This window comes from Amblyomma mixtum, chromosome 3, assembly GCF_055824585.1.
Source record: "Amblyomma mixtum isolate Tamu chromosome 3, ASM5582458v1, whole genome shotgun sequence".
Classification (NCBI taxonomy): Eukaryota; Metazoa; Arthropoda; class Arachnida; order Ixodida; family Ixodidae; genus Amblyomma; species Amblyomma mixtum.
In genome coordinates, this window is record NC_143014.1 from 149634789 (window position 1) to 149653090 (window position 18302).

The window sequence follows — 18302 nt, forward strand, 5'->3', positions numbered from 1 at the left end:
AGCCTTTGACACTTTTTCAAGAGGTGGGTTTCTCTTGAAGTTAGCCCTTTTCTTTCTTTTTTTTCGCTCTTCTTCTAACAATAACCACCAATTTTTGACGCTTGGCGCGTGGTAGGAAGCTGAATTTTGGTCATTTTTTCCAAAACTTCCTTTGCTTTCTCTGGCAAAACTGCCTCTCCAAAAAGAGGCTGAAAGAAGCAGGGTACCCACCTCTATTGATTTTGGCTGTGACTACTGTGACTGGGGGAGCGCTAGGTTCTAGACAAGGGGACAACACCACAAAGGAACACCACGAGACACGAGCGCAAACTTTCGACTCTAGCGCTCCCCAGTCACAGTATGCACGACCAACTAGCCCCCTACAAAGCTTTATTGATTTTGGCTGTTTCTGAAATGTTACTACAGAAAGTGACGCGACTTAATGATAACAGAAGTCCGGCAGTACAAAAGAAACCTGTTCAGGTCATTCCTTACATCCATAAAGTATCACCACAGAGCGTCAAAAAAGCTACAAGTTGGTGCCTGTCCCGCTGTTTTCTTGTGCCTTCCTTCCCTATTGAAAATACTGAACGTGGATTCTGCGTGCCTATCTTTGCGTGTTTATTGCCACGCACATTGTGACGATTGAGCGAGGTCGCAGAACGCGAGACATATTTCACACAATTTGCGCAAGCCGAGCAAGCTCGCAAATGCGAGACATCTGTCACATAAAGTGCGCAAGCCGCGTAAGGCTCGTACAGCAGGAGACATCCTCGTGTGATATGCGCAAGCCGGGTGGGGCTTCCAGAATGTCCGAGAGCCAAGGGTGAGTCCCAGAATGTTCAAGAGCCTTGTCTGGCTCACAGAGCACTAGACAGTGTCAAATGGAGTTACCATCATGATACCGATAATACCTTGCATGGCTGCAAGGCTCCTACATCACTGCTCAACACGTTACGCCAATGCCCTACCTAAAGGCCTCCTCACCTGTCTGTCACTGCCTCATTCAGCATGCATGTTGTGAGATAACAAGCTTTGCAGCAATGGTGCTTCGTGGGATGGCTCTCATGTGTGTAGCATGCTTGCAAAAGGACATAGATAAGGTCACCTTAACTGGCTTTATTAATGCCACATCCCTCATGACAGGTGCCACACAGTGGCTAAACAATTTCTTCAGCTTCTCCAAGTCCAGCAGGTTGGCGTCTTGATCCAGGTTCTCACTATGCAGCACCTGCAAAAAGGTAGCAGTATATGCAAAAAAATTCAGTTAATTTGTTTTCTGGAAATTCCAGAAAAGGGCACAAGTAGTTCTTCCATTAATGAACTAATGATGATTTCGAAGAGTATCAGGTTTGAAATACAGACATTGGAAAACCCGACTCAAGCACGCAGGCTGCTCAGCATCAAACCTGCACAAAATCTAATAACCGTGTCACACAGGCATTTTGAAGGCTTTCAAATGGCCATCAACTCAGTGGCACTTGAATGCAGCTAAATGGGCATTTCCAATAGCCACAGAGTCCCTAGAACAGTGTGGACATCTATCAAGATTTTGAAGGCTTTTCAGTGGTAGAAATTTGCACTCAGACATGGAGCACTCGCAACTTACACTAAGGAATAAAATCAAAGCAATTTAATCGCTGAAAGAATACTCAACATGAAATGTACAACTTATTTCACTGAAAAAAAAGAAGGCTGGCCACAAAACACTGCAGCAAGCGTATTATCACTGTTGCCAATAGCACAAAAACAATGAATACCACCTTTTCAAAACTGCGTGAGTGCTACAACAGCTTCCCAGCAAAATTATCAACTGTGACAGTGGCTCCACAGCAGTTTGGTGCGAGATGATGAAATATCTCTACGGCGATCAAGTATTCTGTGTAGCAGCGGCATAACTCCCGAGTTGAAGTGCAAATCTCAAAGCTCAATCTCCCACCTTAACTGTTATCTTTAAATACATATATATATATTCATTGCAGCATGCTGCAGAAGTATGTGGTCAGATCATTCGAGAGGATACCTGCAAGCTATCTCAGGAGACGAAAGATCTGATGAAGAAACGCCAAAGCATCAGGACGTCTAACTTCAGAGATAGAATAGGACTAGGAGAGCTATCGAAGTTAATTATAAGTGCAAGGTAGCCAACATAAGAAAGTTTAACATGGAGAAAACCTAGCATGCTCTAAAGCATGGAGGTAGCCTAAAATCAGTGAAGAGAAAACTAATCACTGGTAAAAACCAGATGTATGCGCTAAAAGACAAAGAGGGCAATGTCATAAGCAATATGGATAAGATAGTTAAAGTAGCCGAAGAGTTCTACACAAATCTCTACAGTAGTGAATGTAATCAGAACGTTACAGAGAGAGGCAGTAGAGCACAGCAATGGGACACCCGCCAGTAACGAGGGAGGAAGTAAAGAAAGCCTCAGGAGCAATGCAAAGGGGTAAAGCAGCTGGTGAGGATCAGGTAACAGCAGATTTGTTGAAGGATGGAGGAGAGATTATGCTAGAGAAACTAGCCACCCTGCATACGCTTGCCTCGTGACCACGAGCGTACCAGGAGCTTGAAAGAATGCGAACATTATTTTAATTCATAAGAAAGAAGATGTCAAGGACTTGAAGATTTACAGACCGATCAGCTTACTATCCATTGTCTACAAGGTATTTACTAAGGTAATCACTAATAGACTCAGGACAACCTTCGAATTCAATCAATCAAATGATCAGGCAGGCTTTCATAAAGGATACTCAACAAGAGACCACATTCATGCAATCAATCAGGTGATAGAGAAATGGGCAGAATACAACCAACCCCAATATATAGCCTTCATTGACTACCAGACAGCAATTGACTCGGTGGAACCACAGCTGTCATGCAGGCATTGTGGAATCAGGGTGTAGAAGAGGGAGACACGATTTCACCAATGCTATTCACTGCCTGTTTACAGGAGGTATTCCGGGGCCTGAAATGGGAACAGTTGGGGAGAAGAGTTACTGGAGAATACCTAAGTAATTTGAGATTCCCTGATGGCATTGCCTGGCTAAGCCACTCAGGATATGAACTGCAAAGCATGATGAATGAGTTAGACAGGCAGAGCAGAATTGTGGGGCTAGAAATGAACACGCAGAAAACCAAAGTAATGCTCAACAGCCTAGCAAGGGAACAGCAGTTCACAATTGGTAGCGAGGTGCTAGAAGTAGTAAGAGGATATGTATACTTAGTGCAGGTAGTGACCGCTGATCCGGATCATGAGAGGGAAATAACTAGAAGAATAAGAACGGGGTGGAGCGCATATGGCAGGTTCTCTCAGATCGTGAAAGCCAGTTGCCAATATCCCCCAAGAGAAAAGTCTAACACAGCTGTATCTTACTGGTACTCACCTATGGGGCAGAAATGTGGAGGCTAACAATGAGGGTTCAGCTTAATTCAAGGACAACGCAGCGAGCTATGGAAAGAAAAATGATAGGTGTAACGTTAAGAGACCGGAAGCGGGCGGAGTGGGTGAGGGAAAAAACGCGGGTTAATGAAATCCTATTTGAAATCAAAAGGAAGAAATGGGCTCGGGCAGGGAATGTAAGGCGAAGGCAAGACAACCGCTGGTCCTTGAGGGTAACAGAGTGGATTCCATGAGAAGGTAAATGTAGCAGGGGGCGGCAGAAAATTAGGTGGGCGGATGAGATTAAGAAGTTTGCGGGGATACGGTGGCCACAATTGGCAGAGGACAGGGTTAATTGGAGAGACATGGGAGAGGTTTTGCCCTGCAGTGCGTGTAGTCAGGCTGCTGCTGCTGATGATGACAGCCTGAGCACACCTACAAAGTAAAACTGTGAACTCGACCCAGCAGCACTTTACTGTGTTGAAAGAGAACAGGTACAATTGAATTACTGCATTACTTTGTTATTATCATTAAAAAGTACAGGGCTCTAAGGACTTCCTAATTTACATCGAAACGAATGGTTTACAGTGAACTTTCACGGATTACACTAACAGGCACTGAAAATCCAACACAGCTGCCCAAGAGAATATTAGGCAGCCGCGCTAGCCTTCTTTTGCGCTATGCTACCTGATACCAGATTAAAATTCGAGAGCAATTTACTCATACTCTAGCACTGGGATACGTTATGCCCCAGACTGATGCAGCTGTCTTACTAAAGGCAGAGAAGCTTTCAGTGTGGGTCATGTGTGCTGTGGCGTGAACACATGCACAGGATCGCCTGCTACCATTCAAGTCCTCTGTGTACACAAATGCAGGTGCAATAGAAAACCCACATCACAAATTTGGCTAGTCTGGTCGGCCAAGCATGGGCCAGCTGATAGCACGAAGCAGCAGGTGCGACACATACCATCATCATCAGCCTGACTAGGCCCACTGCAGGGCAAAGGACTCACCCATGTCTCCACATTAACCCTGTCCTTTGCTAGGTGTGGTCACCATATCCCCGTACACTTCTTAACCTCATCTGCCCATCTATGTTTCTGCCGCCCCCTGCTATGCTTGCATTCTTTTGGAATCCACTCCATTACCCTTAAGGACCAGCGGTTATTTTGGCACGTGTTTTTTTCTTTGTAATAAGGCATAAAGTATTATACATGAATTACCACATGGCATCCTCCTATGACAGCTAAATAATTTATAATCAAATTTCTTTCTCCTGCTGTATTTGTTTCGGTTTCGACAGCTGAATGATGGCTGTGACGTCAAAGCGAGGTTATTGGTCACGTGAGGCATGAAAAACTGCAATACAATTGGTACTTCTGGCTCTTAAGGAATGCTGGTGTCAGCGCTGTAGCGAATTAAAATGATGAAGCAGCGATTATAAGTGCAGTTTTTCCACGCCTCACGTGACCTATAACCTCTCTTTGATGTCATAGCCATAGTCAAATTGTTCACCGAAACAGGATGGCAGAAAAAGTTGATTATAAATTATTTAGCGGTCTCACGCGAATACCAGATGGTGATTCATGCATAGTAGTGTCTTCCGCAGCATTATAGAGAAGAAAACATGCCACCAAGATTAGGTGTCTATACTCTTTTAAGCTGAACTCTTTTAATTAGCCTCCACATTTCTGTCCCAAAAGTGAGAAACATGCAGGCTAAAGAAAAGATTTCAGCTTAAGTACCAAAGTGGCTCTAATCACACGATGAAGCGGAAAAACTCTCGACACTTGAACAGAGAACAAATAGGAATTCCAACAAAATTTTAGATTCTTGTAAGGCTATCAAGCATTTCTGAATATTGTAAACTGCACTTTCACACATACAGTACGCATGTATGCCAAGCTCACATTCAGTAGCCCTGTTTGCCGGCTGTAATTATCACGGTCTGAGCTCAGTAACAGATTTAAAACCAGCCAAAAGATGCAACACAGGAAAAGAGAAGAAAACAGGTTGGACTATCAATTGAATTTTTTGTGAAGGAAAAGAAGGCTCGCATGAAGATGCGCCACACATGACCCACACCAGCGAAAGGCAGGACAACAAATAACTGTCACTGATATACAAGCACGTCATCTAAAAGAGAAAATTCTTTCCGTTGAAGATTGACTAATGGCTTCGCTACTCATACAGCCGTTGCCTTGGAGATATGCATCAAATACCTTACAGATTTGTTTACCACTTCTATACACCACTGAAGTGTCACAGAAATCAGGCGTACACACTGATGGGTCATCTTATGATTTACACTCACGACATTGGCACTGTAGTGCCAGATTAGAAGCTGCCTTCCCCCTAACGAGTTAGTGCTCACTCAGGAACACATTAAAGACACCTGCACATATCCCTGAAGTAGTTTCTTGCACAAGCTAGCGGAATGTGATAAACCACTTCCTGCAAGTCCTGAACCTAGTTTTATGGGATACCATACTGCTATCCCGGGTTTTAACAGCAGCGCAAAGGCCATCAACACAATGATTGGCGCAAAAATTACATTTAAAAATTTTCCCGACACTCGATTTGAACTCATGAAGTCTACACAAAGGACTCCATGATAACTGTTCTGAGGTGAATGGCAGTTCAGCCTAGCCTCTGGAATCTGTGCCAAAAAAAAAACGGAGTCAGCGCATCGCAATTTATTTCCGATATCAGCCGGTGCTGATGACAATTGTATGTTTTGCTTTCTCTGGCTTATAAAGCTCCACTTTCAGAAAAAGTGTCGTCTTTGTGGTTAGGATGCGGAACTTCATCATCACAGGTCAACTTCAGCTTGCCATCAGTGTCCCTTTAATGGCTCAAAGTTGAACAATAGCTCCATTCATAGAGGAGGGCTGTGCATAAATTTCGACCACCAAAGATTCTTTAACATGCACTGACATTGCATAACACACGAGCAAATATGCATTTCGCCTTGTCGAAACGAAGCCACCACAATTCAATCCCGCGTCTTTGGGCTCAGTAGCCGAACACCAATGCAGTAGGCCACAGCAGCAGGTGAAAAACAAAACAGAGCCTTTAATAGGCAACCTAACTTGCCAAAATCAACATAACGAGGGGTCACACAAGTAGCAGTGGACTAGGAAAATAAAAGCTACTTGTGTCGGAAGATGTCTTCAGTGCTTACCTCAAAAGCCTGCTTGCTTGCTGGGCATCCTAGCACCAAGTGAAAGGCTGGCACAGCTATACTGGAGAGCTTGGAAGAGGCATTGCTGGTAAAGCTATGTGGAGATTGCTGCAAGGTAAAAAGACACATTTAACAGCAGCACAGTGCAAAAAATGGACTAGAATCAAGCATGTAAGGCAAAATGCAAGGCACAAAAAGGAGCCGGTCGCAGAATGGAACACGACTGTTTAACCACATTTCGAAGTGGGCCAGGCAACAAGAAATTCATAACCACGGCAGTCATTCACAAGCTAGCCTCAGACGAGACATCACTTGCATATCGATATCCAGCATCGTTTCTACAATACATGCCACCATTCAAAAGAACAGACCACAGCAGAACGATATTTTCAGTAGAAGGCTGGTTTGCTTCAAATTCTGCATGCGTCCCTCAATTTGAAATCTGGCATGATTAGCACTGATTTCACATTCTCACAGGTATGATGAATTAATAGTGCCAATTGCAGAAAAACCACACTTTTTCCTTTAACATCAAATAAGGTATTGGAGAGGTACCTCAGCATATTTAAGTCAAAGTCAGATTTATTTGCGCCATTGGTTATAATCATGAAACAATTAAGTTTATTCTTCGTACATATTAAAGGCTCAATTACCCTTAAATTTCACTGCAACTTCGGGATTTAGGCCAAATGGAGCTAGGGCACCTGTGTGCATTTTGCAGTTGTTTGTACCATTTCAGCTCCGAGCCAAAGTATGAAAAAGCGAATGCCAAAATAGAGGCGAAAAACTTCAGAGCAATTTGTTTTTATCTCACCGTTCTGCTATTCAAGGCTCGACTACACTGGCTCGGCTATAAGTACGAACGCAGCTGGATCATACGGAGCTTCGTACCTTAAATACACAATTTATAAAAGTACAAGTGAAATACAAGTGAAAGAGGAGGAAGCTCAATCCTAACGCATACAGCTGAATCGCAGTCTACGTAGTTATACTGCTCGAGCGCTGTTACTTCAATTACAGCGTAACATGCGGCGAGAATGTAAAGCCCGGGCCGAAGATCTATTCGCGGGCACATATTCCATTCTCGGCGAGAGATGAATGGCAGTACGGCGGCAGTACGGCGGCAGTACGGCGCCGATATCGTGCACCCCGCGATCGGATCAGCTGTGCATATTTGCATGGCATACTGACCATGACCGTGTGACCACTGACACTACACGCGCATTCATGCCCGTGTGCCGCCAGCAAACAACCTTTCAGCGCTGCGTGCTGCCGCGATAGGCACTGCGTCTTCGCGTCTCTGTACTAGCTGTGTTGACGTGGCCAGTTGTGCGCAAAGGCTTTGAAATAATGAACAGGTTCGAAGAAAATTAACTTACCCCCAAGATGCGAGATGTCACCCGGGTAGTGGTCTCCCACCAGCTGCTCCGACATGGAGGAAATGAGCCCCGCCGTCAGCATAGCGTTTCCAGTGAAGGCGCGCAAAGGACGACGCGCTATCCGTCGAGCCCGCTGACGCACGCTATAAACACAGGTTTACTCAGCACCTTACCACGTTTTCGTACATCGCACCAGCGAATTTCACTGCTGTCGGCACATCACATATCGGAAGAGTGACAAATGCTCATGCCAGCGATGGTTCACGCCCTCGGCACCACAAAGGAGGACCACGACAAGACGACAAACGTAGCAACGCTGTCCGCCATGCTGTCCCTCCCCAGACGCTGCGTTCGTTGGCTAGCGCTTCGGCCAGTTCCGGCTTCCTTCGGCCCGTTTAGAAAGGCATCGCCTCCAGGCATTCCTCCAGGTCGTCTCTTTCGGGCTCTATGCTTTTGGGCAGTGCGATAGCAAAGGATTAAAACCAAATGAAACTTTCGTTACAAAAATAATTAAGTTCTTGTGCACATATTAGCATTAAAAACTTGAGAAATTTGTGACGCGTGGACGCATGAATATGCGTGTCGGTACATGCGTGCGTGCGTGTGTGCGTGCGTGAGTGGGCGTGGTCTAGCGCGTCAAATCCAAAGCCTATCCGACATGCTGCATGGTTTCTGAGATCACTGCCGTGAGCTTCGCTTGTTTTCTCGTGCTGCTGCTGGGCGGTCTTGTGCGCCGCTGTTACTGTGCTGGAATCGCAAAAGAAGAAGGATTACCGGTGTGTGCTGCCGGTGGGCGCGCTCTCATCCAAGAGTAGTAGCAGCTCCCAATTAAGCGATCCGTCGGGGCATATGTGTTATGGATGTCTGGTCGACAACGATAATGAGGTCAGCAGTGCGGTGCCGTCGTTTGATGAGTCGAACCTTTCGGCCTATTGCTCTGCTAACTTCGTTGCAAAAATGCCTGGCTCATAAGCAGCGACAGTGGCCATTGTTTCTGTGGTGTGTTTCGATTACAAGACGGCGCCCTTCTACAGTGTGGCTTCCTTGGAAACTTAGTCGGCGGTGTGCCTGCAACGCCTGTCGCTGTCAGCTCAAACTGCCCGCCTGCGAGCGCTGCCTTCTTTTGCGATGTGAACGGTGACGGGACACTTACTGCCTGTGGCCGGAGCTTATAGCAAAAGCGAAGAGTGTTTTCTGTGAAGGTTTGACGAAGTGCGTGTGTCAGTCTGGACCCTTAGCAAGTCATACGAGATGCGACATGCAAAAGTGGTCCACCAGTCGCTTCAGCAGAAAGGAGTGCGGATGTTTTTTACGTTACTTCAATCGAGAACTGCCCATGCAAATATTTCAACTCGTCTCTTGCCTAAACAGCATAGTAAAGAAGCTAAAGCAACAAAACTGCTGTTTCCATGCTGTATATTGATTCCGCACTCGTGCTAGAGGTGGGAAATATGTAGCAGTTATTGGCGGAGTTACAGCCTATGAAGCACGTGCAGCTTCATGTAATTGCAGGTTAGGATATGCGCCTTACTTGGTATTGACTTTGTGACCAGACATAGCCATCTGTCAACTAAAAGAAATTTTCTTGCTATAGGATTCTGCAGCATTATGTATGCTTCTGGACACTGAATACCGGGTGCGTCACCTCTCTTGAAAGCACTCAGATTTGTGTACTTATCAGTACGCTTGAGATGAGAAAATTTTACCAGCTTCTTTTCTTTATTTTATAATTAGCTACACAGCATGTTGCAAAAAAAAATGTTTTAAGGAAAAGTATTTCAGTTTAGAGTAGAACAGTTCAACAAAGTTGTTTTGGGCATTCTGGTAACTTCAAGATGGTATCTGATGGTTGCATACAGACGCGCAAGTCAAACCTCAAAGGGCATCAAACTTAACAGTACCGCTGAGCTTATCCTTTCGTGCTCTTTATGTGTGTGTAGATCACCTGGGGAAGTTCAGTATTGGATGTTGGATTTCATAGTTCTGCTACAACTTTTATCTTCCTTTCTACACATGAAACATGACTGAACTTGATTACATTCCCCAAGCAAATACCTGACGCCTTACAAGCGTTCCTAACTGTGCACAGTTGTCCCAGTGCATTATATCCACTCATGTGCAGCACACTGTTGTGTTGCTCTTGGTCTCCAAATGTGACTCTCAGCAATATGATGGAATCATAGTCCATCCAGATGGTCTTTGTGGTAGTGCAAATTTCAAAACAGATTGAAGAAGAATGAAGAGTGTGATACTTCGTCATGCATCATGCAATGCTGGTGCTAATCAGGCAACATGTGTGGTATATATACTTCGCACATTTGAGATTCATTGGATTTGTTCTGGAGCCATACTGGGAATTAATTAATCGATCTGTGATTTGTCACTGAAATTGAGAGAGGGCACTAATTTCTGAACTTTTGACACCAACTGTGAATTCAAAACTGTCTTTTCATGTAGGCTTACATGGCTTTTTTACGTGTATGTAAATTTATGCTAATGACTTTGGAAATTGCTTTGGAAATGGTTTTAGAAATTGCCTCGTAACATTCCTGTTACAGCTCACAATTCGCTTTCTGCACGTCATGTTTGATTGAACCTGATTATATCCCCAAGCTTGTTTGTTGCACCTAACAAACACTGTTGCCCTTTCAGAGTTATTCCATTGATTGACTCCTTTCGAGTGCAAGCAACAAATGGTTGTGCTGCTTCTGATTTCGAAATATGGCTGTCTGCATGACGGGCGACAACATAAATGCTCTGGATGGCTTTCATCATTCATCTATAAGATATCTGTAACTTTCAGAATTGGTTAAAGGAAGAACTGAAGGATGCTGTAAGAGTCATTAGAAGCTTGTTTTTTACATTATTTTACAATGAACTTGCAATGTTGACAAGTTCTTGCTCAGTGTGCATGTTGTCATGTACAGGTCCCTGCAGTATCGAAGGGAACCATTTTGCACTAAAAGATAATTTTTTGGTTATTTGTTTGCTGAAGTTGAAAATGATTAATGGGTACTTACGCCAAGACGAAAATTATAAAACAGCAAAACGTGAGCTTATTGCTCATTATTGAGAAGTAATCATTAACTGAATGCTCGAACTTTGTTTGCTTTCACCCTAAATGGGCCTTTACAGTCTCGACAAGTTGCTACTAAGCAAGCAAACGCACACATGGCCACACGCAGCCTCACTGAGCTTGCTCAGTATGCACATAAGCACGCACAGCTTCGGCAAGCCCCCTCTCAGCACGCAGATGTCCACGCACAGAGAGTTGTCCACGAGAGTCCACGATTTTTTACACACAAAGACTGTGCGTGTACGTCTTTCAGCTCACAGGACGCGATCATGTACACACAGGACGCACAGAATGCGTACAGGTAACGCACAATTTCTGCGCATTCGTGTGCAAAATGAACGTGATCGTACAAAAATCACTGTTCTCGTGCAAACTCACGCAGAGTTTTTTCAATAGGGTTGTCCTTGTCCTTTTTGCGCCGTCTTCAGGATCAACCTTAGCAAAGTCGAAAATGTCCAATTTCGTACACATGGGCGGTAACCTATTACCGCTATCGCGTCATACCCTTAAGGCCGTACTCAAGTGTTTTCGTGTCGATGCACCATCTAATGTTTTCGTATTAATAAAGACGTCCAGGAGGCTGCTAGTAGAAATAGCCTCTGTCTCTCGCAGTATTATTTATTATTTTATTATTTATTGTTTCCTCAAGGGTCCACAGGGGACATTACATGAGGGGTGGGCAAACAAAAGAGTTAATATGAACACAGATGGTCGTCGATGGCGGTTTTGAATGGAACAGGATTGATGATGGCCGCCACTTCGGATGGAAGGTCATTCCAGTCATTGGCTATTCGAAGAAAAAATGACTTTTTATATGTTTCGGTGCGGGCCCGTTCAGGGTAGACGGCGTTAGGGTGACTATTACGAGAAAAGCGATGAGCGTGTGTTATCGGGGCAGTTTCATGATCGGAAGTGTGATAAAATTTATGATGCAGCGAAAGACGGGCGATTTTACGCCGACAGGCCAGTGTTGGGAGATTAAGCTGAGATTTTAGTGCTGTAACGCTAGTATAATGAGAGTAGTCTGAGCAAATGAATCTGGCGGCGCGGTTTTGGACTGCTTCGAGCGTGGTGATTAGGTTAGTATAGTGGGGATCATATGCAGCACATGTGTAATCAAGTTTAGGACGTATGAAAGTTATGTAAGCAGGAAGCTTAATGGAAGGGGGAGCTAAGGATAGGTTACGGCGCAAATACTCTAGAACTTGATTAGCTGAATTGGTGACGTGGTACGTCACCAATGACGTGGTGATACTTGTATGAGTCAACAGACGAAATAGGATTGTTGAGAATTGTATAAGTATTTGCACGGTGGTTGCGCCGGCGATGGAAAGAAATAAGTGACGTTTTACTGCTATTTAGGGACATGAGCCAGGTACTACCATTCTTCGACGTGTGCAAGATCTTCTTGAAGAATGGTGGCGTCGGAGGAATTATGTATTGGGCGGTAGATAACGCAATCATCCGCAGAGTCGGACATTAGATCTGATGTTAAAGGGTAAATCATTTATGTAGATAAGGAAGAGAAGGGGGCCTAAAACGGTCCCCTGAGGGACGCCAGACAAGACAGGGGAGAGGGATGACGAGTGTGAGTTAGCAAGAACAAATTGATAACGATCAGTAAGGAAGGCTCGAATCCAATCCAGAACTAGGGGATGAAGGTTTAGGCGTGACAGTTTAAGAATTAGGCGCGCGTGTGGGACTTTATCAAATGCTTTTTCGAAATCCAGAAATATTGCATCCGTGGGAATGTTACGATCTAGGCATGCGTGTATATCATGAAGAAAAAGAACAAGTTGCGTGTCACAGGAATGGTCTTTACGAAAGCCGTGTTGGTTAGAATGAAAAAAGTTACGAGATGATAAAAACTTGGCAGTATGATAATATATGATATGTTCCATAATTTTACAACAAACACAGGTTAATGAGATTGGCCTATAGTTAAGTGGTGAAGATCTGTTACCTTTCTTGTAGACTGGAATGACCTTCCCAATGCGCCAGTCCCGTGGTAATGAGCATGAAGGAAATGACTGCTGAAAAATCAGAGACAATATGATACTGCAGAGGTCTTTGGTGTTTTTGAGGATTTTGGCATTGATGCCGTCAATACCGGCGGATGAAGAATTTTTTAGTTTATCGATGGCCTTGGCGATGCCGCGCGGTTCAAATGCAATGTTATCCATAGGCGAGTGAAGAAAACTGGGTGCATCAGGGAGGTTATTAAGTGGTTCGTTTGTGAATCTAGAACAAAATGCGTCATTTAGAATATTTGGAACCTCTGATTCGGAAGAGGAAACACCAGAATTATCAGTCAGAGAAATTATACTAGAAGTGGAGGGGCCAATAGTTTTCCACAAACGCTCCGGGTTTTCATGCAGCATGTTAGGCAAGGTGGATGAGTAGAAGTTATTCTTAGTTTTGATGACCTCGGTATCGTAATTAGCAGCGGCAGTGTAATATTTCTCCCAGGCGGTAGCCGTGCCTGTAGTTTTAGCTGCACGAAATAATCGCTTTTTTTTGTTATTTAATCTTTTAAGTGTTTTGTTATACCATGGGGAACCAGGACGTTCTGATACGTTTTTGTTACAGTGGGCATGTCAGCAGCAGACACGGCAACATGCTAAGCAATCCCTTTTGCTTTGCACTTCAGGTCTTTCTCGGAGCCCTGCTAGCGCCGCGTGAGTGGTATCAAGCGACACGTGCGAACCATGTTCAAGGATTCGATGCCGTATCAGCAGTACTGCTTTCCGACGGAGTCATCACTGAACCAGACCAACCTTGGCTATCAGCTTCTACACCTTTGACGACATCGGGGACGTCATGTCACGTACCGCCGGAGCTTTTCTTCGCCAGTGGGCATGTCAGCAGCAGACACGGCAACATGCTAAGCAATCCCTTTTGCTTTGCACTTCAGGTTGGTAATCTCAAATATGAACATTGTTATCGAAGTGACGATCGTTTTTAGTGCTGCTGCCCTGCCCACTGAGCGTTCAGTGCTTTCTGTCTTGTGTTATTACATTATCGAAAGATCTGTTGTCTTGTGGCGATATTGAAGCAAATCCTGGTCCAACTGGAAAAGAGATGCTATTGGAGTTACTAGCAGGCCAGGGTAAGATTACTTCAACAATGGAGGGCCTGCAGGCATCACAGAACAAGATAGAAGACAAGCTTTCCTCTTTAACTGAGCGGATTGACGGTATTGAGAGACAGTTATCCGGCCTAAATGTCTTAGCCACGAAGGTGAAAGATATGGCATCTACCATATCAGAACTTCAGGGGCAGCTTACTTTAGTTAGAAACCAAATGGATGACTTAGAAAACAGAGGTAGAAGAAATAACCGTATCATTTACGGTATAGAGGAGGACAGCATTGAGTCTAACCATGAACTGGAAAAGAAAGTAACAAACGACGTTTTTCAGGAAAAGCTGGGTTTAACGGTAAGTGGCGTCGAAAGATGCAATAGAATGGGTAAAAAGGAAGCAAGCAAGGTGCGACCTGTCATTTTAAAACTCCTCGACTTCCGTGAAAAAATGTCAATATTGCAATCATGTCATAAGCTCAAAGACTCCGGCATATCAATAGCTGAGGATTATTCAAAACGAGTTCGGGAAATACGTAAAAAATTATGGAAAAGCTGTGAAGAAGAGAGAGACGAAGGAGCCAAAGCAAAGTTATTATTCGATAAACTAAGCGTTGATAACGTCCTATTTGGTTGGGACGAAGCGAAAGGTTCTCGCTTCAGGCTTAAAAAGAAATCAAACTGACTTCTCACCAATGAACCTCGGACCCTGAAAATATTAAATGTTAATTGTAGGAGTATTCTAAACAAGACTGCTGAGTTGGAGGCTCTTCTGCTTTTGCACGATCCAGAAATTGCGGTTTTGACTGAGACTTGGCTTAACGACACAGTATTTGACAGTGAGTTTGTACCCACTGGCTACAGTTCATACATAAAAGACCGTGATGGTAGAGGTGGAGGCGTTAGCATACTCTTTAAGTCAACCTTGAGAATTTTTCCAATGTCTGATATACCCAATGTAGAGTGTATTTTTTGTAAAGCATACTATGGAAATGTTAGATATGTTATTGCAGCAATGTACAGGCCCCCTAGTTCTACCGTTTCCCTTCAAGACGATCTCAAACAATATTTGTACACGAATGTCAAACTTCGTGATCGTATTATATTCTCAGGTGATTTTAATTTACCTAATATAGACTGGTCGACGTTCTCACTTGAAAAACATGACGCTTTAGGTGAAGCAATGTTGGACATCGCTTTTTCCTTTGATTTATTGCAAATTGTGGAACAAACAACAAGAATTCAGGGCAGTTCTCAGTCAGTCCTTGGCCTACTTTTTGTCAGCGGATCAATAGGTGCAAATATAAATTACGAAATAGTACCTGGAATTTCGGACCACGAAGCTGCCCTACTCACCATTGCTGATGCCGTCTTGGATAGCAAGCCTAAATATCCATCTTACCCAAACTTTTCTCGCGCCGATGATGTATCAATCATTGACATACTTTCGCTTAACTTCGATGACTTTTCAGATAGCATGGATGATGTGCATTCGCTTTGGTGCAGGTTTAAAAAATTAGTAAAAGAGTGCATTGACCGTTTTGTCCCGCTGATAACTAAAAAGAAAAACGGCAGGAACCCCTGGATCTCCCGTGAGACGTTATGACTCCAAAGGCAATTGAAACGTCTTAAGAAAAGATTAAAAATCCATGCTGCACAGGCGGTCAAAAAAAAGATTGACGAAATTTCCTCCCGCCTTAAAAATCAAGTATATGCCGATAAACAACGCTACTATGGTGAATCACTGACCAGTTTCATAACCATAGCTCCAGGAAAGTTTTGGTGTTCTATTTCTCCGACTTCCAAGGAATGTGATGTATTTCATGTTGATGGTAAAGATGTGTGCGATGGCAAGGAAATAGCAAATGCATTTAATAAACATTTTAAGTCCGTCTTTACTAAAGATAATGGCGTAATGCCGTCTTTCGAATTACCTACGTCACCTATACCCGATGTTAAAATAAGTGAAACAGGAATACTAAACATGCTTTTAAATTTGGACATTAAAAAGTCTTGCGGCCCGGACAACATTCCAAACACATTTTTAAAGCGGTATGCAGAATGGACCTCAGAATACCTGCACGTTCTGTTCACAAGATCATTGTGCGAGGGACAAGTGCCGAGCGACTGGAGGACTGCCAGAGTGAAGCCACTACATAAGGCAGGAAAAAAGCAGTGCATTCAAAATTACCGCCCAATTCCTTTAACATCTACGGTATGTAAACTTTTGGAACACATAATTCATAATCATATCTCAGAATTCTTGGAGAAATATAATATACTTACGAAGCATCAACATGGTTTCCGAAAAGACTACTCTACAAATACCCAATTGGTTCTAACAGTGCATGACTTTGCTAAAGCAATTAACAATGGGAAACAAATAGACGCTGTTTTTATGGATTTTTCAAAGGCTTTCGACAAGGTGTCTCATAAAAAGTTACTTCACAAATTAGGCGCAATACTGAAAAATTCTCAACTAATTAACTGGCTTACAGCTTATCTTGAGAACAGAGAACAATTTGTTGTTTTTAATGACCACCATTCAGAACGACTTTCAGTTGGCTCTGGCGTCCCGCAGGGCTCGGTGCTTGGGCCTCTTTTGTTTCTTTTGTTTATTAATGATGTACTGCATGGTATTCCCGTTAAGGTTAAGCTTTATGCTGACGACTGTGTGTTGTACTCGAAAATAGAGAACGCCGCTGACCAGGAACTGCTGAACAATGCCTTCGGACAAGTTGTTTCCTGGTGCAAAGCTTGGCAAATGTCAATTAATTTTCAAAAAACTGTTTTTATGACCATTACACGCAAGAAGCACAAGCTTAAATATCCCTATGCTACTAACGACATATTTCTCTCCGAAGTAACACACTACAAGTATCTAGGACTCTGGATCACTAATGATCTCACTTGGACTAAGCACCTTGAATACGTAGTAGCTAATGCTAACCGCAAATTATTCTTCTTGAGGAGGGCTTTGAGACTTTCCACCCCTTCTGTCCGTCTGCTCGCATACAAAAGTGTAATTCTGCCGATACCAGACTATGCATGTGTAATTTGGGACCCTTTCACCAAGACTAACGTCACCAAGATGGAAATGGTGCAAAGAAAAGCAGTTCGCTTCATATATAATAGCTTTGGACGTACATCAGTAACCGAACTACTAATGAAAGCAAACCTGCCACCATTAACGCAAAGAAACCGTGTATCACGACTAAAATTCTTCTTTCAACTTATTAACGGTCATTATAAAACCGACCTCACGGGAATAATTAGTTTTTCATCTGGGTATTCTACAAGGCAGAGACACAGTCGCACAATAACCGCCTTTAGCACCCATAATAACTGTTTTAAGTATTCTTTCTTTCCCCGAACAGTAACTGAATGGAATCTTCTAACCAATGATCAAATTTCAAAATCATCACTATCGGCATTTGTTTTAGTTATTGTTTAGAAACGTGTTGTCTTTAACTGTTTATACGTTCCATGGATCTAATTTGTATTATATGCTTTGTCTGTGTTATTGTTTTCATTATGTATTCATTGTATCCCACCCTGCTAAAATCCCCAGAGGGGATTGCAGTATTGATAAATAAATAAATAAATAAATAAATAAATAAATAAATAAATAAATAAATAAATAAATAAATAAATAAATAAATATTGGTCGGAATATGTAAATTTATTAGGTGTTGCATTTCGGACTTGAAGAGTAACCAGTTAGGTTCAAGAGAGCGTAGAGAAAAACCAGACGAAAAGTTATCAAGGAAAGCAGCAAGATCGCGATTAAAGCCAACGTAGTTACCTTTATTAGCGTTTTCTTGATCTTTTTTGCGTCTCGCGTTTCGCGTTTAGCTTGGCCCGTTTGCTTTAGACCCCGCTGGTGGCCAGGGTATGCGCAGCTTCGTGCCTAAGCTGGCACTGTGCACTGCTGTTTGATTAAAAGCGACAGGGTTTTGAGAATGTGCGTAACCAGCCGCAGGCGGCGGTTTTCGCATTACTGAACGACTTCATGGTATAGTTCCGTAATAACACCACTTTTCATCACTGCGCGCGCTTATTGTAATAACACAACGGAAGCTCTCCTACTGTACCCTGCGTATATATAATGAACCATGACGTTAGGAGAGTAGTATTTTCGGAGAGGAGGAAAGCGTCGATGCCATCTTTGCTCCAAAATTGTTGGAGCGCTACCCAGCACTCACTGCATATTTTATTTTTTGTT

General features: G+C 43.4%; 1 long non-coding RNA gene and 1 pseudogene across 2 annotated transcripts; one reads left to right on the top strand and one right to left on the bottom strand.

The window, feature by feature from the left end:
- Positions 1-1083: 1083 nt before the first annotated feature.
- On the bottom strand, positions 1084-8501 carry LOC149352346 (uncharacterized). The gene is made up of 3 exons (XR_016290774.1): positions 7922-8501; positions 6543-6650; positions 1084-1210 (listed from the first exon to the last, which is right to left on the bottom strand). It is a non-coding gene; the product is annotated as an uncharacterized LOC149352346 (long non-coding RNA).
- On the top strand, positions 7766-14762 carry LOC149352347 (uncharacterized; annotated as a pseudogene). The gene is made up of 2 exons (XR_016290772.1): positions 7766-8349; positions 13648-14762. The product of XR_016290772.1 is annotated as an uncharacterized LOC149352347 (transcript).
- The last annotated feature ends 3540 nt before the right edge of the window (positions 14763-18302 follow it).